Source organism: Ambystoma mexicanum, chromosome 13, assembly GCF_040938575.1.
Source record: "Ambystoma mexicanum isolate Mex_15411 chromosome 13, UKY_AmexF1_1, whole genome shotgun sequence".
NCBI classification, from domain to species: domain Eukaryota; kingdom Metazoa; phylum Chordata; class Amphibia; order Caudata; family Ambystomatidae; genus Ambystoma; species Ambystoma mexicanum.
In genome coordinates, this window is record NC_090938.1 from 502,899,493 (window position 1) to 502,926,112 (window position 26,620).

Consider the following 26,620-nt stretch of genomic DNA (forward strand, 5'->3'; position numbering starts at 1 on the left):
GGTTTTAGATAATAACAGGGACTGGCATGTTAATTCTTTGTGGAGTCGTTTAAGCAGGATATGTAAGGCCTCACTGTGGCAAGCCTTGCATTAGGTCCTCAACGTGAAGCTAAATGGGGATTTTGTGGACGATCGCCTGTTTCTTGCTCGGTGGTTTCCATCTGACTGATGCGCGCCACCACCACAGTGTGGAGTAACCCGGCAACAGCCTCCTCTAGTCCTATGCTGGTCCAACTGCTGTGCCATCTGCATGCACTCTTTGGTCTTCCAGGATCTCTTTAGTTTGCCACTTAATATTCCTCTGCCACTTCTTTACCTCTTTGGGGTCAGGTTAGCAACGCGCAGGGCGCTGATATTGGTAGCTGCCTCCCCGCAGAATATGGTAATGCTTGCCCATTATTCATGCAGCTGGAAGCCTGGTGGAAGCAATCCGCGTGCAGGTGAGAAGGGGTATATAGTGGGGGACACAGCCCGAAGCAGATTAAATCAGAGGTCTGCACCCAATTTCCATTCTAAGCAGAGGGTACTGGGAATAATAATGGGACTAACCTACCACCTGTATGTATGCACTGCGATTAATGGAGTGCAAATCTAGCTGAGGAACAATGGTGTGCTGTACAAACGAGGGGCTACAGTGGAGGGATACAATAAGAAGGGAAGTGTGTTAAAGATGCAGTCAGAAGGATATGGGGAGAGTGGACACAAAGTTCCAGGCAGTAGATAGATGGGGGTAAGAGGCCTATTACAGGGGGCCTGCTCTGGACAACCAGCAGGCCCCATGGTGCTACAGACATCAGCAAACTGGAGGCCCAGTGCCTCTGGGGGTTGGGGCCTTCTCTGGACATTCAGCAGGCCCCATGGTGCTTTGGGACACCAGCACCATCTGGAGTGGGGGCAGAGTGAGCCATGCCCCTGACCATGCGAACCTCTGCCACAGTGCTGGCACGAGAGTCCAACGGCATCAGGGCATGCAGGCATGTGCTTCCATGTGTAGGCCTGCAGGCCTACATAAATGAGAAACGGACTCAGTCGTTCCTCTTTGGGAGTCAGCAGCTGTTCTGCTGCATGTGTCTGCAGGGGCTCCTTTTATTAGCTTGGGCCATGACACAGTCATGGCCCATGTTGAAGGGCAATACACAGGGGAGGGACACATTCCCTTAAAAGGGGCAACACACTTCGGAGGGTCACACATACCGCACTCCTCCTTTTTCATAGCAAACAAACAAATGTTACTAAAACATAAAAAATCCCCTCCCCCTGTTACAAAACAACATTACTTGGGCTACTTCAGAATCTTAGGATCAACAACAAATAGGATGTGCCACAGCTGGACTAATGGGGCTCACATAGTCATGAGGTGTGGCACTGCAACCACTGAATGACACCATTGTTAGCTACTGACACCATATAGCGCACAACTACAGACTTCAGGATCACAGCTTCACCTAACTGTTCCTTACCAAAACCACTTTGAACACGTAGCTAATATGCAAGCTCACAGAATCAAAACCCATGTTCACCGAGTCCTCTTTAATCAGTTGCAGGGCTGCAGAAGACCAGTTCACTTTCCATCACTGTCCATTACTGATAGTCATTTCCACTGGTCCAGGTCCATTGATGTTACAGTTTAACAACCGGTAAAGCCGCACCTGGGGAACCAGGGGCCACATCGGCTTTGTCCCTTAACGTTGGGGTAGGCAGCGAGACACGGGCAGCAAGGTGTCCAAACCGCACCACATGTTGACAGGGCCTGAGGTGACAGGATATCATTCACCCCTCCTTTCTTGCAATCAGGAGTGTCACCATGTTATAGGGGTACAGGAGGGCGCACAAGCACTTGTGAGGAGCTGCAACCCTCTCTTACTCCTAGCTCTCCTTCTGGGTGATGGGTTTTAAGGCTGCGTGACGTTGGTTTGCCCGACACGGATAGTCGGGTGTCTGGGCCACTTCTTCTCCTCCCCCAGGCAGGAGTCACTGCCATCACTACTGCAACTGGTGTCCCAATTCGGGGCTGGCAGGAATCGCTCCCAGGGCCACATCGGCCTGGTCCATGGATGGTGGGCCCAGCAGGGTGCAAACCAGCGGCAAGGCGACAAGGCTACTTGCTATGCCGGCTGGGCGACACCGGTGGCAGGATGTTGGGGCCACTTGCTTCTCAATTATTTTCTCCCAGGCAGGAGGCAGGACGCTGCGAGCATCAGAGGGCACACAAGTACTCGCACTGAGCTGCTCCCTCTTGTGTCTTTGCATTGCATGTGCCAGTTTAGTTCTCCTATTTGCTTCCCAGCACGTCTCCTCCAATGTTTTGGTTGCTTAGAAAATGAGCTTGTCACATGCACTAGACGGGCACTGCTACAGTCAGTGGTTGTAGGTTTTTTTTCTTTCCCCTCAGACATCAACCCAACCTATTTGCAGGGCTTATATACGAATTGTGCATCCGCCCACAGGGAGCTGCGTTGCTTCCATTCCTTTCATTCGCAGCCACAGATCTGTTCAATGGCCTCACTTGTTGGTGCAGGCAGCAAGACACTAGCTAAAGGCTGACCAGCAATACTGGCCTGTTGAGCCTCATTTTCCTGGTTGGGTGCTCCATGGCGCGCAGTACCTGTTGTTTCGCCGCTGGACTGGGATCTGCAGGGGCCATCACGTTTCCTTGTGCCGGCACGGCATGTTGCTCTTTCCATCATTGCCTGCGGGCCCCAGGTTCATAGTACCCTCATTGCTGGATTTCCTGCATGCTCGGAAGTGGAGATGCTGGGTACCTCTGCATTTCTTTTCCTTGCTCCGGCATGCAGCATCCGACTGCTTTCACTACCCACCACGGGGTCACGTGTCACTTTCTGTGCAATGAGCCTTCTTTTATCCACCACTCTGCTATCGAAGCATCATGCCTTTGGAGGGGTTGCCGGATCATCAGAGTACTGCCCGCCATACCACCAAGTGCGGGCAGCTGACCGGAGAATACCTCATTCACTGGCAGAGGCCCGGAATCTCCAGAGGACCACTTACCTGTGTCCGCACTAGGCCAGCAGTCACTTTCACCAAGCAACCTTGGCAGGCCGCTTCTGTTGAATCCAGGTTCCTTTTCTTCTTCCTGTCTGACACTGTTACTACCATCTGCCGTCTGAACTTGCAGCACCCTGTGATGACACCCCAAACAACTCCAGGGGTGGTGAACTTCTCTCAGCCACGCAACACTGTCCTTTTTCAGAATTGCTACGAAGACAGGAGCAGTTGGTACTTGCTTTTGCAAGCTCTGTTGCGGTGCACACACAGCAGTCACCAGCTTTTTCTTATCCTGGGTGGGAGATCCTCATCTTTATTTGTTTCCCCCAGCGATGAGACCGCACCACCCAGGCTCATGCTGTCCGGATCTTTACTTTCCTGTCATTGCATGGGCCGCCTCTCTTCTTTCTGGCAGGACGTACTTGCACTGATGTCGGCTGAGGTCAGCATCTGCATTCCTTCCTTAGGGCAGGATATTGCCCACATTGCCGTGGTGGCGGGCGCTAAGCAGCATTTTTGGCACTCTCTTGTTATCACCATCTGTGCTGCCCAGGTTCACACTGTGGGCTTGGGCAGCCAGTGCAAACACAATGGGCCTCATTACAAGTCAGCCAGTCCAGATTTAACGGTGCCGGTAAACCCGTACTGGCACCGTTCATCGGACCGGCTCATTCTGACCCGCGATGCCAGAAAGACCATCACCGAAAAGCGGCCACCGCTGTGTCAATCGACCCGGTAGCTCTGTGGACGGAAACAGTGGGATGACTCGCTGACGCAGCCCCAATCACCGGAAATGTGCAACACCGGGCACATTACGAGTAGCACGGACACGGAAACACTGCCATGACCATGGCGTAAACACTGTGAACACCTGTGCCGGTACCGCCGGCACCATTGACATAGCATTGAACAGTGGCAGGTGAGCTGAAACAGGCCCCAGGTGTGCACAATGAGGCCAGCTGCACATCATAGGCCACTGGGAGCCTACAAAAGGGCCACACCCACACCCAAGCCACCTTCCAACACAACCATGCTGTCAGTCGCCCTAGCAGCATTTGGGATAGGGAACCTGCAAGCAGCAGTGCAGATTGAGGCAGCACCGAGGCAGAGGAGGAGTAGGAGGAGGAGGGCACTCACCTCTACATTGCCCCCCCCCCCTCTGGGCAGCACAATGTTCTCCTCCAGCAGGAGGTCCACTGTCATCTCTGCCGCTTCATTCGTCTTTGCGGTTTATAGTGATTTTTTCGATTGGCATATTTTCGAATGCCATTTTCTCGACACAATTTTGCCGAAAAAATGTTTTTCGAATGTTTATTCTTTTTATTTAATGAACCTCCCTTTTTTTAAAAACACTTTTGTTTTACTTAGGAAACCAAAAAAAACATATAAAAGAAAAAAATAATACATTCGAAGAAAAAAAATTCCTGCAAAATGTTTTCGACAAAATGGTGTTTCGAAAATAAGTTTTCGTAAAAATGACCGGATACCCTTCTTTGCAGCTGCAGTTGCCTTATTCCATTGTCGCAGGGGCAATCAAGCCCTCCCCTTTGCTTGTGAGGAATGCAGGTACCCCAACCTATCTTCTTCTGCAGCTTATGCTGCATACTAGGGCTGCGGGCTGTCCCTCTCTCCGTCCACACGAGCACCCTCCCCGCAGAGGGCTGCGACCGGGGAGTCGTCTACCGGCTAGCCACTGGGCACTCTCTACCACCTCCGGGGAAACGGGCACTCCCCCCACTTCTTGTTTCTTTTTCTTTGTTGATGTCACGCACCAGTGCGTGTACAACCCGCACAGCCACTGCTGCTTCCGGTGGGGCAAATTCTCCCTTCTGTTGCTCCACTGGAGCACTTTTTATACGGCAGATGCTGCAGGGGGGCCTGCGGGTGAACTCCCAGCCCGGCTGCACGAGCACCCTCCTCAGAGGGCCACGGCCAGGGAAGACTTGCTGGCAGGGCTCCCGCACTGTCTTTTGTTTCCGCTCCTCCTCCCTCATTTGCGGCGATGGATGCCGTATGCTGCTTTCTCTCCCCCAGGGGGGACAGCTCCTTCCCCTCCACCTTCAAAATGAAGAGAAGAGAGAACAACCAAACAAAAACAAAAAAACATGCTAACAACAGGGATAGGGAGCCCCTCGGGAATCCGACCTTCGTCATTTTAAAGGGGGCCTGCTGTGGACATCCAGCAGGCCACATGGTGTTACAGACATCAGCACTCTGGAGGCCCAGTGCCTCTGGAGGTTGGGGTCTGCTCTAGACATCCAGCAGGCCCCATGGTGCTATGGGACTCGAGCACCATCTGGTGTGGGGACAGAGCGAGCCATGCCCCTGACCATGCAGACCTCTGCCACCACACTGGCACGAGGGTCCCACGGCATCAGGTCATGCAAGCCTGTGCTTCCATGATTAGGCCTGCAGGCCTACATAAATGAGACACGGACTCAGTCGTTCCTCTTTGGGAGTCTGCAGCCGTTCTGATGCACGTGTCTGCAGAGGCTCCTTTTATTAACTTTGACCATCATGTCCCATATTAAAAGGGCAATACACAGGGGAGGGACACATTCCCTTAAAAGGGGCAACACACTTGGGAGGGTCACACACACAACAAGGCCGACACTGTCTGAGTCGGAGAGGCCTCGTTGTGGTGTATTTTAGCATCTGATCACTCGAGGGAACAGTTGTGGGAATGTGTGGTGCACTGTAGCGTACCTTGTCTTGTCGCTCCGCAAACCCTCACCTTTGCCAACAAGTAAACTAATGCCCCCCCTTCACCCTGGCAGCACCAGTCAACGGATGATGCTGTCGAATGTACATCATTGTATTAATATAAGTCTTTGGGAGAACACTCCTGCGCTTTTTTAACATACAATGTCAGTGCCGTTTAAATATCTGTTACATACCTCGTCCTCGCAGCCCATAAATTTGCCTCAACAAGCAGGCACAGTTGGGAAACCGCAATAACAAAGTCTTTGCCATTAACATCGACTTCAAAAGTGGCACCGTAATGTTAACTAGAAATACAAAACACAAATATGTTTAGACTTCTCAGTCCAGCATTGGGAAAAGTAAGTCACAGCAACGTGCCTGTCAACGAAACAACAGTGGCACCTAGTGGTTATTATACGAACAGCAGTTATGAATAAGTTTGCATCGAAGTTGCGTGCGATAATATTATATATGATCTGCAAGAAGTTTGCAATAAAGTACACTAGCGTGTGTCATTTGTACATCATGATATTTGTGGGGCGACAGAAGGCAAGCATGACACAGAGCAATAGGGCAGCATTGCACTGTCCAACACAAATCACACCGTGCAGGAAGCGTATTTAATACAGTAGGAAACACATGTGGGCATCCCTTGAAATGAATAAGTAAAGTGGAGGGCGCCACCTACGATTTCAGTTATGTGCAGTGATTAAAAAAAAAGGAGTTAAAACAGTCAACAATGCCTTATAACCTCCTATCCCTCCCACCCCCTTTCTGAGCTCTGGGGAAAAGCAGTGTAGAAAGCCAACATTCTCCCCTCCAGCTTCCTGTGCCACGTTTTTGAGGTGGGTGGAAGGATTGGAGGAGAGCTGTTGTGTTTTCCGGCTGCAAAATCTGCCAACATCCATGGATGTTGGGCTGCGTGTGCACCAATGTCACTGCGAGCATTTCTAAAAAGCCCGCCACTTTTGGTGGAATTTTTGCTTTGGGCATTAACTCGATCAGACCACCATAAACACTGGGTGGGGGGGGGGGGCAGCTGCTCTGCATCCTATTCTGATCCTTTAATTCCATGTACCCGCTAGGTAACCCCTGATCTATTCACCCCACTGTTGCCCCCACACCCCGCCCACGATCTAGATGATGTGTCTGTTACCTAAGGGACCCAACCATAGCTCGATTAAAGATCTGGCCTGGCTCAGAACTTCAGTGGAACCCTAATCCAAAGAAAAGGCCACTGTTTGTTTAGCCTGTATATGGATTGTGCCTAGCTGATTATGGTGTTCCTAAGATAACCAGGAAGTCTGGAGAATGTATGGCATTTAACCGCATGTTCTCTAAATGACTGGCCTGTGTCACCATAACTAATGGTTCCGTCTCCCAGCAGTGCATCCCCTGAACTCACCAGTTCCCAAACTACTGCTCCTATTGGTTCAGGTGTTTTCCCTGTACCATGGGATTTTTGTTTGGTACATAAAATCCCCAGAAGCCCTCGAATCTAATAAGGCCCACCGCTGCTAATGGTCCTGGCACAAGAAACAGAAGAAATTCAGGCTCTCGCATGTCCCACCAGACAAGGGAATTTCCTGTAATGTGCTGGTTTTCCATAAAAAAGTACATTTTGTCTTGTGTGCATCCCTCTTTTTCTGTGGGGGTTAAAGTGTTGTGAAGATTCCCCCGGGCTCCATATTGGAATAACGGTGGATTCCGGTGGTTTTAGGCCAGAGCTGCGGTTTTTTCTGCTCTGTTTCTTCTCCCTCCCTCGTTTGAGCCTGTTGGCCAATTGGTAAAGTGAGGCTAATGAATTCTGTTACTCTAGTGCAAGGGTGCACAACATGCGGCCCGCCGGCCAGATGTGGCCTTTCGCATCATGATTTATGTCCCTCCAGGCCAAAGGAGTTCCAGAAGAAGGTGCAGCTGTGTTGTTGTCATTTCCTCTCTAAACGTTAGGGAGCAAACGCAGCAACACCGAAATAAGAGTCTGACACATTCATTCTCGTTTATTTGTGTACATCTATGAGAACAAAATAGCCAAAGCAAGGGAAGCAAAGACATTGCAGGTATTGCTTAACTCGTGCCATGGAAAAGCAATTTGGCCTTGAATGTTAGATTCAAGTTGAATGGCAAGTGGGTGCCAACTTGACTTATTTAAATTGCAGGTGCTTTTTAGACATTTGAATGCTTTTTTCTTCACATGATTGTAGTTTATTTTTGGTATTCTAGGGATGATGCAGCGTGACACCTGGTTCACATGGAACATGCTATTGGGCAAGTGAAATGACAATGTCAGTATGTTTTATTTCAAAAAAGCCTCCCAAAATAAAGCCTGATCACAGTTAAGCGAAAAAAAAGTACCCCTCAAGCTTGGGGGTTATTTTGTCAGCATCGTTTTGTTAACCACAGGCTTCAAGGAATTTCCTCTAACAAATATTAGTTTTCATTGTGTTCTTATGAAATATTACAGGATTTTCTCAGAAAAAAAAGAAATCCAGCAATAAAGCCAATATGTACATTTCAGAATGCGCCTTTTCTCTCACTTCATTTTGACATTTTGCTGGTGCAAAAAGCCTGCAGTATCCTGAGTCTGGCCCAGCACTGAAGGCTTGAAGATTACAGCTGGCCCTCGAGCAGAGCAAGTTGTGCACCCCTGCTGTAGTGGGATGATTATCTGCTAAGTGTATAAGAGTTATTTTCATAGAGTGCATTGTCTGCTGATGTATCTGTCCTGTGGGTTGTTGCCTGCAATTGGAGAAACCGAGCAATATACATTACTAATTCTATGGACCTTTGCTTAAGTGTTAAAACCTTCATAAGTCTCAATTCAATTTTGCCGTGGTTCTGGGTGTTTTTAATTGATTTAGGTTACTGCTGTAACACCTATTAATTCAGCTGAGTCGGCATGTATAGGATTAATGCATCAGATCACATGATTACGCCAGGATGTACATTGCACGTTGCTTGATGCACTTAAGGTCGGCCATCTTTAGTGCACAATGTGCAAATGCTGGTCAGAAGACCGGCGGCTAAATATGTTTCTGGATACTTCTTTAACTTCACTTGGTAAGACTCAGATAGTATATACAAAAAGGGAATATATAAAATACGTTTAGGAACAATTGGAGACTAGCTCAGTGGCAACATGCTCGCCTTGGAAGCAAGACTACACAAACCTACACGGTCTCCATCCCCGGGTCTGCGCGTTATAGATAAAATATGCAACTAAGACAACAACGAAAAAAAAAACGAATTCTGTAACAGCGCCCCCGGGCTGTGTGAGCGCTTTAAAAATGCAAATAAATAAATAAATATGTAAGTCCATATTTGGTTCCTTAGAAATCGATGGGCAATAGAGGACTGAAACATGCGTTCTTAATGGAAAAATGGTGACCTTATTTTTATATATAGTTAGATGGTTACGTGATGCCTTCAAGGTAATGTGTTGGGAGAGACATTACTTTTGGTAACGCATACGCTTTGGTCACCAGTTGATGCAGGCAGAATTTGTTACGCCAAACATTCGGGTACTTTAAACACTCATTGTGTTGCTTTGGATTGGTGATTCTTTTGCAGATATGCTGAGAATTTACCGACTGACTACAGAACACCTTACTTGTGTGATTTAAAAGCGAGAAAGTTATTATCAAGAAAAGTGACCTGTAGATGTTTCCAGGTACTTTGTGTTTATGAAGGTGGTGGGATAAAGTTAATGTATTGCAATAAACTCAGTGGATGGGCACATTTGAGTAATGGTGTGTCACCCTTTTTTGTTTTATAGGATTGTGATTACACTGTATTGTACCATGGAGTAAAGATTTGGAATTGAATCCAAGAACAATGGATAACCTATGAAATGTTGGAATTCGAGGCTTATGGATATGCTGATAAATTGTTGAGGACTACATCATTAGGATTAATGTCATGCTACAAATAGCTGAACCCCTGAGTAATGTCCAACATTGTTAAGCAGATTGAGGGACAGAAACGTGTAGGGTGTAGATACAGAATTGTCCTTTTTGTACACATCTGTATAATGTCCAAGATTTGGAGAAGCGAAGGTCTGCTCTTGGGACATATACATTTTGAGCGTGAAGCCACATCTATGAATTGAATGTATGCGATCTGTAGTAAATCATATTGGAGACAAGATTGCATATTCATGTGCAATTTACTTTGTGGGTTTGTGTTGTGTGGAATACGGGGTGTTGCTAAATATTAGTGATGTATATATTTTACTTTCAAAATAAAGATTTTTTAATATTGCTATTTCATGTCCATTTCTAAAATAAATGTTTATAGTAATAATAGATTTGTTGATAAGAGTGAATAAGAGGTGACTTGGTTTCCACAATAATGGTGTACTCATCTTTTAGAGATGTTTATATATGACATTCTTGTAACCATGGACTCTTATCTTGAAACACAGGCTGGCGCATCCTTACACAAAAAGGACAACATAAATAGGATTTTGCTTCTTCTGAGTTAAATGTTTGGGATTTTGAGATTAAATATAACTGATTCTGTGCCAAAACAATATTAAAGGTTTTTGGATCAACTGAGAATTTGACTGGATTAGCCAATGTCAGATCTTGAGGTAGGGGAATGGTCAATGGGGTTGTGTTGCTACCTGATACCCCTGGGCCCCATATGGCTCACTATGTACTACAGTTCATTCTTGCTTTTGAGGCTGTAATTCCATCAGGTCTTAAAATGTGCACTCACCGCTAGCCAATGATGAGTGATAATTGACTTTTGGTGGGTAAGCAACGGCACACTCTTTGTATATGTAGAATTGAGGGACGAGTGACTTTTCATGGTTCGCTAGTAGTTTGACCCCTGATTCTCTGCCCTACCCGTTTTCAGTTCTCTCTGCATTTACTGGATGGCCTGTGCCATCCCAACCAGGGGGCTGTCGCTTTCCTACCCTCAGACCTTCTTGTCCTGGAGTGACAATAACACCCTTGACTTCCTCTGTCATGGGGTAGACGGGGAGACAAAACAAGGGTAGGTGAGGAACTGCCTCTTGTGAGAAACCTGCAGACGTCCTGACATCTACTCCCCTTTGGTCCTCTCCTCATGTGGCCAAGGAAAGGTCATCAGGTTTAGATCCTGACTCTGGGGGTGGAGAATTGAGGGAAGATCACCTTGATGGAGAGTCCTTGGGGAGTGGGGACGAGGTGTTCTCAGGTGAGATGTGGTATTCAGCAATCCCCTTTCAGGGAGAATCCTATATCCCAGAAGCAGTTATGGGGTATTGCTACCCCTGTCCCACTGACTATTCTAGAAGTATCAGAAAGAGGTGGAAGAAGATGAAAAAGGTTCATCTTCAGCAGACCTGCTGTCCCCCTTTCACTAGAGAAGACCAACCTAACAATTCCCCAGCCTTTATAGGTTGTTGTAAACCAGTTCCCCTCATTTTTCCACATTTTCCATCTGACAGTACTGAGACGAGGAAGAAGCAGATAGAAGTAGTGAACACTAGTAACCTAGTTCACCACTCTAGTACGGAGACGAGGAAGAAGCAACTAGGAGTAGTGAACACTAGTAACCTAGTTCACCACTATAGTACTGGGAAGAGAAAGAGGAGACTGAGAGTAATGATCACTGAACCTTCATTTTACCACTCTGCTGCTGGGACGAGGAGGATACCTGCAGAGTATGGTGAGTGTCAGTCATGTCCCCTTGATCATAGTCAGGCAAGCCCAATTGAGGATTTACACCCGCAACCTGTTAAGTGGTTGTAGGTGTATAAAGAGAGGGCTATAGAACAGCAAAGTGAGCAAGAGGGAGGCCTGTCGGAAAGAGACCACAGGCGGAGACAGCCATGGTGGGACTGGTGCAAGAGCCAGGACGCCGGCCCGCAGACCAGAGAACCTGTACAGCCCAAGGCGATTTGGACCATTAAGGCTGTTACAGGCGTGGGAGCCTCTGTGGCGAGGAATCAGCAGCAGGAGCTGTGAGGGAGCAGGAGAAAGAAGGACGCTGTCTGTTCAAAAGCAGCAGAGCTACTAGTGGGTGCAAGGCAGCCCGTTATGCGAGTGGAGCTCGCAGGAACTGGCCCGCTGACCTATGGAGCAGCAGAGAAGGAGCAGGAGCCACAGAGGAACAACTCCAGGGACGGTGAGTGTCGGAACAAGCTACTCGACAGTCGGGGCATTTCTAGCGGGTTGCAAATGCATATTGAATACCGAACTGAATAGAAACTTGAATTTAACCATATTGATTGCATATTGAATACCGTACAAAAGGGAAATTCATTACATCGATTGCAAATCCAATACTGAACTGATTGGAAACTTGAAATTAAACATATTAAATATTTATTGAATGCCAAACTGATTGAAACCTTGCAATTAAGCATATTTAATACAGAATCAAGTACCACTTTTTGGGCAAAGCAACTAGCAGAGGACAGTCAAGTGCCCATATGAAAGCAATTTATGGAAAAGAGTGCTAGGGTGAAAGATTACCATAGAAAGGTGGGACAGGAACAAGACCACCTCAAAGTGAGCTTTATGAATAAATGCAGTGCGGCAAGGCCAAAGACTGTCAAGAAGTGTGTGACACTTTATGATAGAGCCAAGGGGCTAACCAGGAGAAGCCAGAGGAGTGTAAACATTGTTATGTTATGTTATGTTACTTTGCATTTATATAGCGCCTTATTTACCATTGGTATAGTCTTAAGGCGCTGGTAGGTTAAACGCCCTCGAGAACCGAAGTTCAAGTCAGTAGAGAGAGTAGAGAGTGTCAAAGGTGCGTGTGAGCACCGTATATGTGTGCAGCTGGTGTGGCATTCATATTCGTGTAATAGCTGCTTCTTAGCATTAGGTGTGGTGATTGGGAGATCAGGAGTATGTGTTCATTCTGGCAGGTTTATCCAGACCGATTCTGACTGCGTTAGGCCTGAGGAGAACGCCTGGCTGGAGGGTGTGTAACCAGCAGTGTTTAGTTAGAGTGATGTGGAGTATGAGGTGGATGTTGGTATGAGAACAGCTATACCGAATGGTGTCATAGTATCTCTGTGTTCTAGTTGAATGGTGGTGTAAAGAAGAGAGTAAGTGTGGTGATGTGATATGATGGTTTACATGCTTTTTCAAATGATCTATGCACTCTAAACCATTCCATGTATGTTGCGTAATTCTATGCGCTCCAATCTGTTCCATGGACTCCAATCTGTTCCACGCACTCCAATCCGTTCCACGCACTCCAATCCGTTCTATGCACTTCAATCCGTTCTATGCACTCCAACCCGTTCCATGCTCTCGAATTCGTTCCATGCACGCTAATCTGTTCCATGTACTCCGATCCGGTCGGTGTATTCCAAGTTGATTTATGCACTCCATCCACATATTTCACCCGTACCTTTCACATATTATACCATTACCTTCCACATACTTCATCCGTTCCATCCACATACTTCACCCGTTCCATGTACATACGTCACCCGTTCCATGCACATACGTCACCCGTTCCATCCATATGACACCTGTTCTATCCACATACATCACCCGTTCCACCCACATACTTCCCTGTTCCATCATTCACGCATTCATCCGCTCTATGCACTTGTCCGCTGTAGGCACTCGTCCGCTCTAGGCACTCTTGCACAGAAAGCCAAGAGGCCAACAAAGAGAAATAAAGGGAACGTGACTCTGTATGCAGGGAACAGCAAACAAGAACCTGTGTGGACTGAAAAGCATAGGAATACTGGTTACCTGACCTGTGGTAGGTGGACTGTGTTGTCAGACAACTGCGCCTAGACCAGTGAGCCCTGAATTATGAGAACCAAAGACATTGTGAAATAAACCAAGGGGAAGCACTACAAGTGAACTGGTGATGCAATCCAGAAGGAGGGTCAGGTTGACCTTGAGTTGTGTTAAACCTCTTGAAAAGACTGAAACAAGTACAAGTGGCTAAGTTAAAGTCTTGGGGAAGGGAATCTGGAGACTCGAGGAGCTACAAATATTGTCTTGAGAAACAAAGCCTCAAGATCCCTTTTCTGTTGAACTGTTTTGCTTGGAACTTGGGGAAGGGAACCCCAAGGATTGTGTGGAACTGTATTGCTTTGAACTTGAGAAAGGTAATCTTGAGACTTTTGTGGAACTTTCTTGAACTTGGGGAAGGGGAGCTGAGAAGGAATCTAGGATCTGGAAGAAGCTCAGAACTTTGTGTTGATCACCATTTATTTAATTCGTGACATCCCTGCACATTGTGTAGCTTAAGTTGTGAGGACAAGGATATGTTTTGGACACAGAGAGACTTTGAAGTTGAACTCTTTGGCAAGTTAGGCCTTCTACCATCCGTACATTTAATTTAATAAAGTATTTTAGTTTGAACTTTGAATCTGTTGTCTGTGCTTTGCTTTATGGCACCTTTACACTCTTCACAGGTTTATCTTTGAGGATCATACAACAACATAGATTAACAACAATGGTCTCTCATACCTGGTCCCAGTGCTTATCCCAAAATCTGAAGATTCACCCACCCGGGAGAGGGATTGCAGCTGCGTGGCCCTGCCGGCACCTATCAGTGCCTCCCAAACTCTTGTAGAGTATGGAATGGAAAGAGACAAGATTGCAAAACCCCTAGTGCAGCCTCTAGCCCAACAGAATACAATGCACGAGAAGCCTGTCAGCAGCAACAAAAACAACACCGAGTCTCCGTGATTAACTGCTGCCAAATTTTGAACCCAAACCGATAGGCCAAGGGGGTGTAATAAACTTCTGAGGGAGCATAAATTCCCAGGTGCAGGAATGCGCTGAGACTAAAGCGAGAACTGTGCAACGGGGAACAAGATTGGGTGTGATGCAGGGGCCCTGGATCGACTGGACCGGAAAAAGTAGGACAGAGACATAGGGGTAGCAAAGCGCACCACAAAGAAGATGACAGGAGAGTGATTACAGCATGGAGTGAAAGAGAGAAGCATGTGGGTGGGAATCGAAGTAAGGAGAGGAACCCACAATTAATTGTTCTAACCGAAGGGCACAAAGTCAGAACTGGGCATGATACAGTGTCACATGCCTGGAATGCCAAACAATGAAGAAGTTGACAAGCAACTATCATTCCATGATGCTTAGAATTAAAGGATAGTTCTAATTCGGACGTGTTCCTTGTTTTTCTAGTTCATCCCTACTTGTCCTCACTAGGACCCATCTTGGACAGGTGCTGTACTTCATACAGTCCCTCATTAGCTGATGGTGATTCAGCTTACTTAAATCCATCCCCAGTTTCATTCAGACCAAACTCTCAGGAGTCCCTAGTGCCTAGCACGATTACCTCACAGTGACACCAATATATCAATTGTATTGCTAGCATGACTCGCTGTTTTTGTCTGCACAACAATTGGATTGCTAGATTGCCTCATGGGCCTCATTCCAAGTTTGTTGGTCCGGTAAATAAGGTACTGGTAAGCTTGCCGGTACCATAGGTACCGGACCGGCAAACTACGAGTTCTGCTCGCTGGTACCTTTTCACCCGCCAGGTCGGACCTGGCTGGTGGAACGGCACCCGCGAGCAGAGCATGTCAGATGTACCGAATGTATCTGAATGGTGCCAGTGCATCCGGCCTCCCCATTTCCATTTAGCTCTGTGTGGCTCAAATGGGAATGGGAAGTAAAAGTTTCTGGCCCAGGGTTGTAATGGCCCTGTATTTCCCCATTGACAGGGGCCTGAAAAATTCACAAGTTTGCCGGCAGCCTGACGGTTTTACCAACAATGCTACCGCCAAACTTGTAATGAGGTCTATTGTGCTTGCCTCCATGCCTAACACACAGTTAGTCGGACCTATTGTGTTTACCTATTTAGCACTTAGAGAGTGCACTTCACTGCATTAAAATGATGTTGCTAGATTGATTTACTGTGTCTGCCTGTATGCTGAGCGCATATCTAGATTAACTCGCTGTACTACCTGCATAACAATTTAATTGTTTGATTCACTCATTGGACCAAATTCTGAAATTGCCGGTAAACTGTCCGTAGTACCAGCGGTTTACTGGCAATCTCGGTTAACCATTTCCACAGCCTGATATCACGGTATTACTGGGATATTATGGGCTGCGGACTAACCATAAGTTCCCATTCCCATGCAGTCCCATAGGACTCCATGGGATGGGAACCACTGAAGCACCAGCACCGTTGTTAACGGTGCCAGTGCTTCAGTGAATTATCTGGCAGTAGGCGCCTGAACTACCAGTAATATAACAAAAGCAATCATGAATGACCCAAAGTCATTCTTTCAACAAACCAAACTGACCCTGGCAAGATGGCCACCAGATGCCACCTGATCAATGCATGCATTGCTCTGACATCTTTGACCTTTTCTCCGAGGACAAAATAGACACTTTCTTTATGATGTAAATGTGGCTTTTGAATGACCAATCCCCAGTTATCCACAGGAGTATCCTATGGAGCTGCAATCTCCTATGTGCAATTCATACCAATAGGGAGGGGGATACCACTGGTTAGTATACGCTCTGTCAAAGTCTCATTGCCCTCTTTCGACAACATCCCGGATTGTGAGTCACTCTCTCTGACCTGCTCCATCTCTCCCACCACATTGCTAAGCTTCCTCTTAATATATAGGCCTCCTTCCTACAGCCCACACTTTTCAGACAAACTCATTGATGCACCTGCCCACCTCTATGTGGATTGCCAACTTCTAACTGGCTGTGGCAAGTCCTATTACAATAGGATATACCAGGACACTGGATGCTGAGACGCGGTATCCCGTCCTTATAACACCTTTACTCCGTCCTACCAAGTAGGATATTTAGGAACTACAATCCCCCCTTTTACAACAGGAACACATTCTCACGGATAGCCTGCTGTGAGAGAAAACAGACTAACAACCTAGCCGTATACCTAACGTGTCCCGATACAATGGTCAGGCAAGGTCAGGCAATTGTTGACCATCACACACACACACCTGACTTCAATTAAGCTTCCCAACATGGATAAAAGGCTGAGCACGAGAGCACACTGGGAGCGAAGCAAAGCGCACAAGGAAACAGCAGTTCCAGGATGGCAGTTTAACAAGAGGAGAAAGACGGCTAAACAGAAGGGGATTGCAAGGAGGGAAATTCCCTTGACCTTTTTTCGACAAGGAACCGTTGCTTTCATGAGCCCTCGAGATTGGAAAGTGTAAGACCAGGAAAACAGGTTGAAGTATCCTGCATTGTGTCGGAGATACCCAGGGCCCTCCCGCATCAAGAATCATGGTGGGGAGAATTATCAGCCGCCGTGGTACTTTCCTTGGCTCCAACAACAAAGCAGCATCAGTGAAACCAACACAGCTGGTGAATTGGGGAGATCGATACAAGACCAGTCTGTGTTGAAGCCAAGGTTGCAAGCAGCAACATTGTATGGCAAGTGCTGGACCGAACATTGTTTGAAATACGTGTGATAAAAGATGCAAGTAAAGTTGAACTGCTGATGAGTGATTGCAACTTTGAGACAAAGATGCGATACCTTTGACTTTGTGGGTGCTCAATTGAAGGTCTCTGTAAGGTATCCAGCTGAAAAGTGAAAGAGTTGTAGAGAATCGTGAATCGAAGTGGTACTGCGATGAGTCAAGCAAAACCATGCGCACAGTCGAAAGTCTTTGATGTTGATACAGTATAGAACATTTGTGGCAAAGTTGATAAAGTTGGTCCGAGCCCAGCAGAGGGAGATCAATTGAAAGCTTTGTGTTATAGTGGGTCTGAGCCCGACGTCGCGGGATCCTGGGTGAAGCAAAAATCAACTGAGAAGGTTTTGTGTTGAAGTGGGTCTGAGCCCGGCCGAGGGGACCCAGGTGAACAGAAATTCACACCAGAATTTGTACGTGTGAAACCCTAAGGAGAAAGGAACTTTGCTGTTTATCATATTGCATCCGGCCCTCTGAAAAAGAGACTTTGAATGGCAAAGAGACTCTGGCACAGAAGGCCATGATGTTGAAGATTTGAACTGCACCCTCATGCTAGAGAAGCCAAAGACGGTGCTAAGCTTGAGTGTGCCGCCTTGTCCTGTGCGGAAAACGTGAGGAAGAGAAGCCAATAGCTTGAATATCCTGACATATCATTTGTTGAACACTTCTTTTGTATAAAATTGTTTCCCACACTATTTGTATTTAGAAGTAAGCGTGGCTACTGCAGTAAGTTATTTAAGAATAGCTCTCCGACATCGTTCAAATTTAGGACTATGATATGAATTTTAAAGTCAGCTGTCCAAGGACATATGTATGTATATCATTTTGCTGCTTTTGTGATTTTAACCATTTCTTTTACTTTGATGAATTGTTCAACATAATTCATATAAAGTTTTACACATCTATATTGGTAGATTTCAACATCTGGCTCGAAAAAGAAGACAGCCATGCCGCAAAATCACTCAGAGCAAATCTTGCCACATTACACCTCAAACAAATGGTAAAGGGTCCCACTCACATTGCCGGTCACACTCTGGATGGCATTTACTGAAACAAACATATAGTCGCTGTCTGTTCACCAGTATACCTTCCCTGGGGAGACCACTTGTCCATAACTTTCACAATTTTCACAGAGACATCACACTTTGTAAAACCATCGAGAGGACTGTTGACAATGGTGGGTCATTAGGAGTTTGCCGGTATCCCGGCACTAATTCCGGCGGGATACTGGCAAACGGTATTAACGTTCCCGCCATCTGATATACCAGAATTACCAGCATATTTAAGGCAGCAGGGTATATTTCTGCAACACTGATGCCAGTACTTTTGGATGGAGATGACCACCATTGTAACCTGGATGAGTGCTTCCTAATATTTTACTTGTGCCGTGGTCTGTTAGGTCCCCTATAGTTGGCTAGTCTACTACTAGGGCTTTTGACTCTGTAGTTGGCAGGCTTGTTGGAGTTGTTGTTGTCCATCGGACATGGCTTTGATCAATGCTTCCATACCGTGTTTGAATTCCTGCTTCTGACAACACTTGAGGAACTGGTCGAAATGAGGCACCAACAGAGATAGCTGCTCCAACTGGACTTCATTCATGTTCTGTAGGAAACTTACATGTTGGTTGGATTTCCTCTGTACTTCTTCTGTATTGAGTAAGATATGGACAGCTTCTCTGAATTCTCTTTCGGTGTGTCTTCCTTAGTGCATGAAGATATTGAATATATGTCCAGGTGTAGTGTTTTATGCCATGGCCATCAGGATTCTAGAAGGGAACTGAAAATTAAGCAAGGTCAGGGCTTGTCTATCTTTTATAGGCATATTCAAAAACATACCTCTGTACCCAAATGGCCCTGTGGAAAAGGTACCTTATAACTATCTTGTTGTCTAGATGTATGGAACATTCAATTGCAACAACAAAAGAGCAGAAAAGTAGAATTTCCATTGTGAACACTTAACTGTCATTCTCAACATATAGCACATGTACTTGTTATGTACAGAAATTCAAAGAGACATTACAATATAACATGTCACATAATAACGTAAAGGTCAAAGGAATGTCAACCATTAAATTGTGTTTCATGTCAAAAGTCCATATTTCTTAATTCTTTTCAGAAGGACTGGAACCCTGACATGTTTTGGTTGCAAAAGTAAGAATATTCAGAGTAAGTTATTGCGTTAAGAGTACAGGAGATGAGTTCCTAGGATGCTAAAAAAAAGATTATTCAGTCCCTGCTACTGTATTTTATTAGTAAAAAATTTGGTGCCTACATATGTATGAGTGGTCACATCAAAACATGTAGGCAAGTAAAACCTCTCTTAAAACCTCGCCTAACATCTTCAAGGCGAGGAGAATTCCTCTTCCCAAAGCCTCACTTGTAACCACCTTTTAAGAAGCTGAAGCAAGGGAATTTGCAATACTATAGCTGCACAAATTCTTACCATGTGCTGCTGTCAGGAGATGAGGGAAGAAGCATGAGGGTAGGGAAAGGTAAGGTAAGAGGCCTTATATAACGTCCTTCTGCCAATAATGTTGGCCTTGCCGTGCATGGCTATGGGGTTGTTAGTCGGAGAGTGAGAAAAACAGATGCGGAAAACCTGTGGTGTTGATGAGTGCCGGTAAAAAGTACCCATTTGCCAATATGAAAATTCTGTGTTCTTTGAATAGGGGTGTATATAGGCACAAAAGAGCCATAAGGGCGGGCCCTTAGTTGTGAAGCATCAATTAAAGTGGTTGTTGATAGAAGATGGCTAGGGTAGGTGTCTTTTAAGAACACTAAGCATGGTGGGTCGTCTGATGGAAGTGAGTGAGATGTAAGGATGCAAGATTTTAATAGTGAGGAGTTAGTAGAGGAACAAGTGGGGCAGGAGTATGTGGAGGGGTTAGGGTTTTGTTGCCTCCTGTAGTTTAGATCTAGATTACTTTGAGAGGTTATGGTGTGGTACAACGTCATGCAGAAGTGGATCCACAGACCTTATGAGTGAAAGTCTGCAGTGGTTTGCATCACTTGATGTATAGAAATCGAGATTCCAAGTAGGATTTCGATTCAGAGGATAATGGAAATATTTTATTGAGAAATGATGGATCCCAAACCGCACCTATACATGTTAAGGTGTGAGAAACAGAGTGTGAAGGAGCTTCACTAAATTGGAGGGAGGTAAAAGAAGGCTGCCCACTCAATGCAGCGTGCTTGTGTGACGGGTTGGACACCTTGTTCTTTTACTCAGCGCGGTGCAAGGTTTGGTAGGATATTTGTAGTATAGCTCTTGGTTCATTGCTGTTTCTTCCAAGTTGGTTAGTCAAAGAGCCAAGTCTTCTGCTGCTTCCTGAAAGGTCAGGCACTGCACTGCCAGCTGGAGATACTAAGGCATGGTGTTCTAGAGTTTCATGGAGAGTAGGGTAGGGAGAATGAGGATCCTTCTTGACATTTATTATTGACGTTGGGGAGTAGATCTAGTGCAGCACTACTGAACCGTAGTGTTCTGAAATGAGTGTAGTGTTGGAACTTCCATCTAAAGTATAGTGCTCCCATTCCATGGTAGGAGCGATGGGCATGCCACAGGGTTTCAAAATTAATCACTTTCTTGGTAGATAGCCAATAGAGAATACACAATGCTACTGTGAGATGCTCGAATCTCGTCATCCTGAGGAGTAGCCTGGCCTCTGCCTTTTGGACTCTTTGTAGTTTCCTCATCAGGTCGTCCAGGAGCCTGAGACACAGACTGTTAACATGGTCCAGTCTAAATAGTACTAGTGATGTCTCAGCCCTGGTTCTATGATGAATGCTAAGTAAGGTTTGATATGCCACATGGAGCTCCGAGTTGGAAAAAGCAATTCCTGATGATGGCTTTGATCTGCGGTTCAAGTGTAGGGAGATTGTTCATTGTGGTCCTGAGATTCCTTACTATGGTGGACGGTAGTGAGCATGGGCTTTTCTCATCAGGACAAGAGTTGAGGTGGTCTTAGAAATTGCTGGATTGCAGATAATCCGTTCTGTTCTAGTAGGGTTGAGTTTCAGTCTGTTTGCTGTTATCCATGTGTCCACATGTGCAAGGCATGTTTTTATATCTGTAGCATTTATTGACGGATTGTTCTCAGGTTTGTTGATCATTTGTGTGTGATCCACGCACGGGTGGCAGGTGATGCCAGACCGTTTGATGTGTGCCAGTAAGTGTATCAGGTAGATGCTGAAAGGTGACAGCGTAGATTCTTGGAGTACTCCACAGGTAGGTGGGCGTGGCTGGGATATGTTTGTGAGCACGAGAATGGATTTGGTTATGCTCGTGAGGAAAGAGGTGATCAAGCACATAGTTGTTCCTTTAATTCTAATATCATCCAGTCTTTTTAGAAGGATCTTGTGAATGATTGTGTCAAAAGCAGCTGTGATTTCCAAAACGATAAGTGTGCTCTAAGAGTGATCATATGCATTGTTTTTAAGTGAGTACCAAATTGAGCACACAGATAGCTACACACCCTTGGATGATCTAAAGCCATGCCTCATCAAGGAAGTTGTTTGTTTTGATGAAGTCTGGGAGTTGAGCGTGTATGAATTTTACCAGTAACTTTCTGATGAAATAAATATTTGAGATTGGGCGATAGGTGGCTGGGTCATTTGTGTCAGCTGTAGGCTTCAGTGCTATGTTCTCTGCTTGAGGAAGTAGTTGAGCTCAGAGTTTCCTGATGTAATAGCCTTGTACAACTACGAGAGTGAAGCAGTTGGAGGAAACCCCTTATGTGAATTGGGAGATTCAAGCACTCACCTAACTGCCCCAAAGTCTTTCAGGGAGAGGAAGAAAGTGAGAAGGGCATTGTGGATGAATCAGGGAGAACAAGTACAAACAGACTGGAAGATAGACTCCAAAAATCAAAGTTTTTGTAGTGCTCAATTTAGCGATTCCCTTTTGCAATATGCCAGAAAGAAGGCTGAAAAGGAAGAAAAAACTTCCCTTGATTCATTAAGGAAAAGGCCTCAATTATAGAGTCCTATTGGCCAATAACAGACCAGCGGCTCGACAGATACACCTCCCACTGGGAAGCAGTGTTACAGCTGGTCCATAGTCACCCAGGAAGAGGTCATCAAAGAGCTGATGAGATCCAACAGAATAAGTTTGAACATTTTTATGGCCAGATAATAAACAGTGGGGTGAAACGCTACTGCCAGTTCTGCTCTGCATGTTGAAAGAATCAGGCTGCCACCCCTAAGGCACCCTTGCAACAAATTTCGCTGATTAAGGAACCATTTTATAGGATTGTTATGGACATGGTCTGACCACTAGAACCAATCCTTTTATCCTCCAATAGAATCAATCCTTCTCAGGTCACCCACCCTCTGGAACTGGCTCCCGGTATCAGCTCGGAATGCCCCCACAATTCTCTATTTTCACAATCGCTCAAAACATGGCTTTTTCAACAACACCTGACCAAGGATTAATCCCAATGGACACAGAGTCTGACGCCCAGGCCACAACTCATAAAACTATGCTACTGGGAAAAGATGTCAGCCCGAAAGTTGGGTACCAACACCCTGCATGGTGTTCCACTGCTCTCGAGCTAGATCTGCATTTTAAACAATAAAATATAAATATATAAAATAAATAAAACTAGAACTGTCCAATAATTGTTATAATTCTATTTCGATCCTTGTTGACTGCACAACCAGATATCCATGATCGTTTCCAATGTGAGGAACCTGTGCCTAGCAGATGTGTTTCCTCCTTATTCCATTTTTGGCTAGAGTTGGCCTTCACAGAGAGATTGCTACTGATCAGGGTTAGAAGTGTATGTTGACGGTGATAAAGCAAATCTACACACCTCGGTGTACCATCCCAAGACCGATGGACTAGTTGTAGTTGAAAGGTATAACCAGTACATCAAGTCATCAGACCATTAAGTAAATAATCCAGAAGACTATGTGACCCTAGTCGTGAGTACTCATGACTTTATTGTAGACCAAAGGAATTTTGTCATCACTAATATTCCGAAGGCTGAAGGTCCTCGCCTGGCTACCACAGAGAACAGGGCCGGGTGTAGTCAGATTGTCTGACTTGAAGATTCTTGATAGGTTGGACCCGAGTGACTCATGCATGCAACCAAATAGTGACTGTGTCCTAGTGGGTTGTCGGGGAAGCACTGTACCTGCTTTTTTAAGACAGTGTAAATATCTTCCCAGAGGGTCCTCGAATTGCAAACTGATATTTTGATATGTCCCGCCTTAGGGGGGTTTCTCTTTTGCTTTTTTTTCATTATGCTTAATTGTTCCTTTTAGCTCTCTGCCATTTGCTTATGGTGAGATAGTCTGGCTGTGTTTCATATATCCACGCTGATCTCATCTTGATATATGCAATATTTATGTTTTATGCTGTTTGTATTGTATGCGCCCTCATGCCTCCGGGTTTATTGGTGCGCAGTATAAGTGCAATAAAGTAAAGTAAAGTAAAGTAGGGAAGCATTGCCTGTAATTGTGATGGCCCTCTACTGATTTGTACCTTTTGACCTATTGTGTGGCTGGGACCCATGAATCCTCATATACATCCTTAAAGGAGAATTGGAGCAGGGCGACACTGTTGGAAGGATCTCTGATCACTGTCAGAGCGTTTATGCCATGCTGGAGATAGCTGTTGGTAATTTGCCAAACACACAGCATATACAGCAAACATATTACTATGAGGGAACAAGATTGAGGACCTCCCAGCCTGGAGACTGTAATATGGTCTTGTTACCAACAAAAGAAAGTAACCTGATGGTTCAGTGGGGTAGTCCTTATGGAATCAATTTATCCCTAGAACTGGTGTACTACAAGGTAGACCAGGTGGATCAGAAAACACCCTACACAGACCAATCGGGTCAGCCTACTTAAAAAATATATGGATCATGCCATCCTAGTGGTAATGATTATACCAGAATAATCTTGCAGAGAAATGTCTTCTTCCCAAGAACACATGCATTTGCAGGACATAACAGGCAGCACCTTAGCACAGAAACATCAACAAGAGCTAGGGACAATGCTAAACAACAGGAAGGAGAACTTTTCAGCATATCCTTTAGGAACCTCCTGGTAGGACAATGCTAGGCACACGTTGCCAGGCGTCATAGTCCAGTTGCAGCCTTTTAGAGTCCCAGCAGCCAGAAGAGTGGCGATACAACAAGGCATGCAAGAGATGGTACAGTTGGGAATCACCAAACCATCCACATGCCACTGGTGCTCTCCAGAAGTGCTGGAACAAAAGCAGAAGGGTCTATCCACATTTTATTGGACTTGCGCTCCTTGAAAAGCGTATTCTGATATAGACCAAATGATTATTGTTAGGAGCGGCCAGATAGATACATTGGCACTAAAGACCATATGAAAGATTACTTGAAGTGAAGATCCCCCTGCGCTTCTGAGATTGGGAAAAGAGGGGCTTTGCTACCCCACAGGTTTTGTGGCAGATAGCATTGCTTCCCTTCGAGTTGCACAGAATCGTACCATAAGTTTATAAATTGAGTGTTCCAAGTCAAACATCATATGCCGCTGCATACGTTGATGCTACCATTGTATATAGCCGTAGATATGAAGAACACATGGTAGAATTAGATAGTGCCCTTGAAACAATACAAGGAGATGGCCTGAAGTCACTCTAACAAAACCATACTGGCTACAACACAAAGAACAGAGAAAGTATCTGGGATATACTGCCAAGAACATGGTCACCCGATCTTAGGTAAACAAGCCATTAAAGAGATACCCTTCCATTAGAACAAGAAGTGGATTGGGGGGTTCCATGCATTTGCCAGCTAATATAGGTGATGTATGCCAGTCTTGGCCACAATTGCAGGCTCCCTGACAGACCTGCTTAAATTGACCAAACAACAGCCCTCCAACTCTCAGAAAGAAACCTTCCAGTCCTTCACGGCAACGGAGGAGATGTGAATCACAAAGCTCAGTGCTGAGGTGTTCCGACTTCCAGGCTCCCTTCTCTTTTTGCAAACTGATGCCTCTGGAACCGGACTAGGAGCAGTGCTGTCACAACAGACAGCCAGAGAAGTATGCAGAGGGGTCTTTATCAGTCAAAAACTGCTCCTGCATGCGCAACTCTATTTAACCATTGAGAAAGAGTGCTTTGCAATCAATTGAGCTGGGGGTCCCTTCGTTACTACCTATAGAGTCGGGCATTTACAACATGTACCTACCACGTAGATTCAGGGAACGGTAGTTCCCAAAGCAGATTTGTGCCCCATATGTGGGGTTGGGACATCAGGGGTCATTTCTAGTATTTCTTGGGTGCTGTGTGGTGTTTGCCGCCCCTTTTGAGGGTGTTTTCCTGCCCAAATGTCTTTCCAGCACTCCCACATGACATGAGTCCCATACACGTCTTCATCAGATGCACTGATCTACTGGTCAGAGCTGGGGGCCCAGTGAGGATGACAATGGTTTCCTTCCTGCTCCATCCCCGGGCTTCTTCTCCTCCTCCTAGGAAGGAAGGAGGGAGGAAGGAAGGAAGGAAGGAAGGAAGGAAGGAAGGAAGGAAGGAAGGAAGGAAGGAAGGAAGGAAGGAAGGAAGGAAGGAAGGAAGGAAGGAAGGAAGGAAGGAAGGAAGGAAGGAAGGAAGGAAGGAAGGAAGGAAGGAAGGAAGGAAGGAAGGAAGGAAGGAAGGAAGGAACCTAATGACAGGGCAGAAACAATTGTGTTGGTGTTGCAGTTGCAATTTGTGTTGGCATTTTGGTGCATGTCGATATTTTTTCTCATGTGAGGCACAGTGTACTGTATGTAGCATGACAGTAAACCTCTTGGAGTTGCCACCTTCCCACACATCAAAAACCGGCTATTTGGCCTTGTTCAATCATGCCATCATTCATGTGGCATACTGCATTGTATCTATTTAAACAAAAGAAGGGACACATACATAATCATTAACACGACATGTTACCCTCAGAGCTCAGAAACAAAACTCCCACAGCCATTTAGCAAATATAGGCTGTGTGTACTATAATTAATAACATATACAAACAGTTTACTAAAAATATTGTTTTTAATTCATTTCCTTATTCGTAGCACAACTATCAAAAAGCATCAAAAAACAGAATACACCACATAAAAGTATACAATGTTAAAAGTAGTTTTTCCACCACAAGATCAAGTTCACAGGTGCTTGATACACAACGCAGTATTCTACTGCGTACAAAAGAGCCCAACCTATATAAGTTTCTGTCCTCGTTGTTGTTAATAACTGGACATTCTTCAGGGGCAGAAGTTAGTCTTGTGCTTTTCTGTGGGCTTCTCAATTCTTTTCTCTATGGTTCCGGTTCATATAACTGAGGGCACATACAAAACATATACATATTACTGCATGGGCATTATTGGTTAATTTACTGAACCTAGCCATCCCTAATCACCAATAGGGTGCATCAGGTATACCAATTCTTAATATACCTCTGCCAACTGCATTGTATAAAATAAATGAATTACATAGATTTTTGTTGTTGTTGCCATGTAAAGATTAGAAGGTAATGTGATTTCCCATGATTGAGAC

At 45.5% G+C, this 26,620-nt stretch overlaps 1 long non-coding RNA gene across 1 annotated transcript in view; it reads left to right on the forward strand.

The window, feature by feature from the left end:
- Positions 1–9,972, forward strand: part of LOC138521381 (uncharacterized) — an 85,082-nt gene extending 75,110 nt beyond the window's left edge. Inside the window, exon 2 of the long non-coding RNA XR_011283031.1 lies at positions 9,485–9,972. This is a non-coding gene — a long non-coding RNA (uncharacterized lncRNA). The remainder of the gene's footprint in view (positions 1–9,484) is intronic.
- The last annotated feature ends 16,648 nt before the right edge of the window (positions 9,973–26,620 follow it).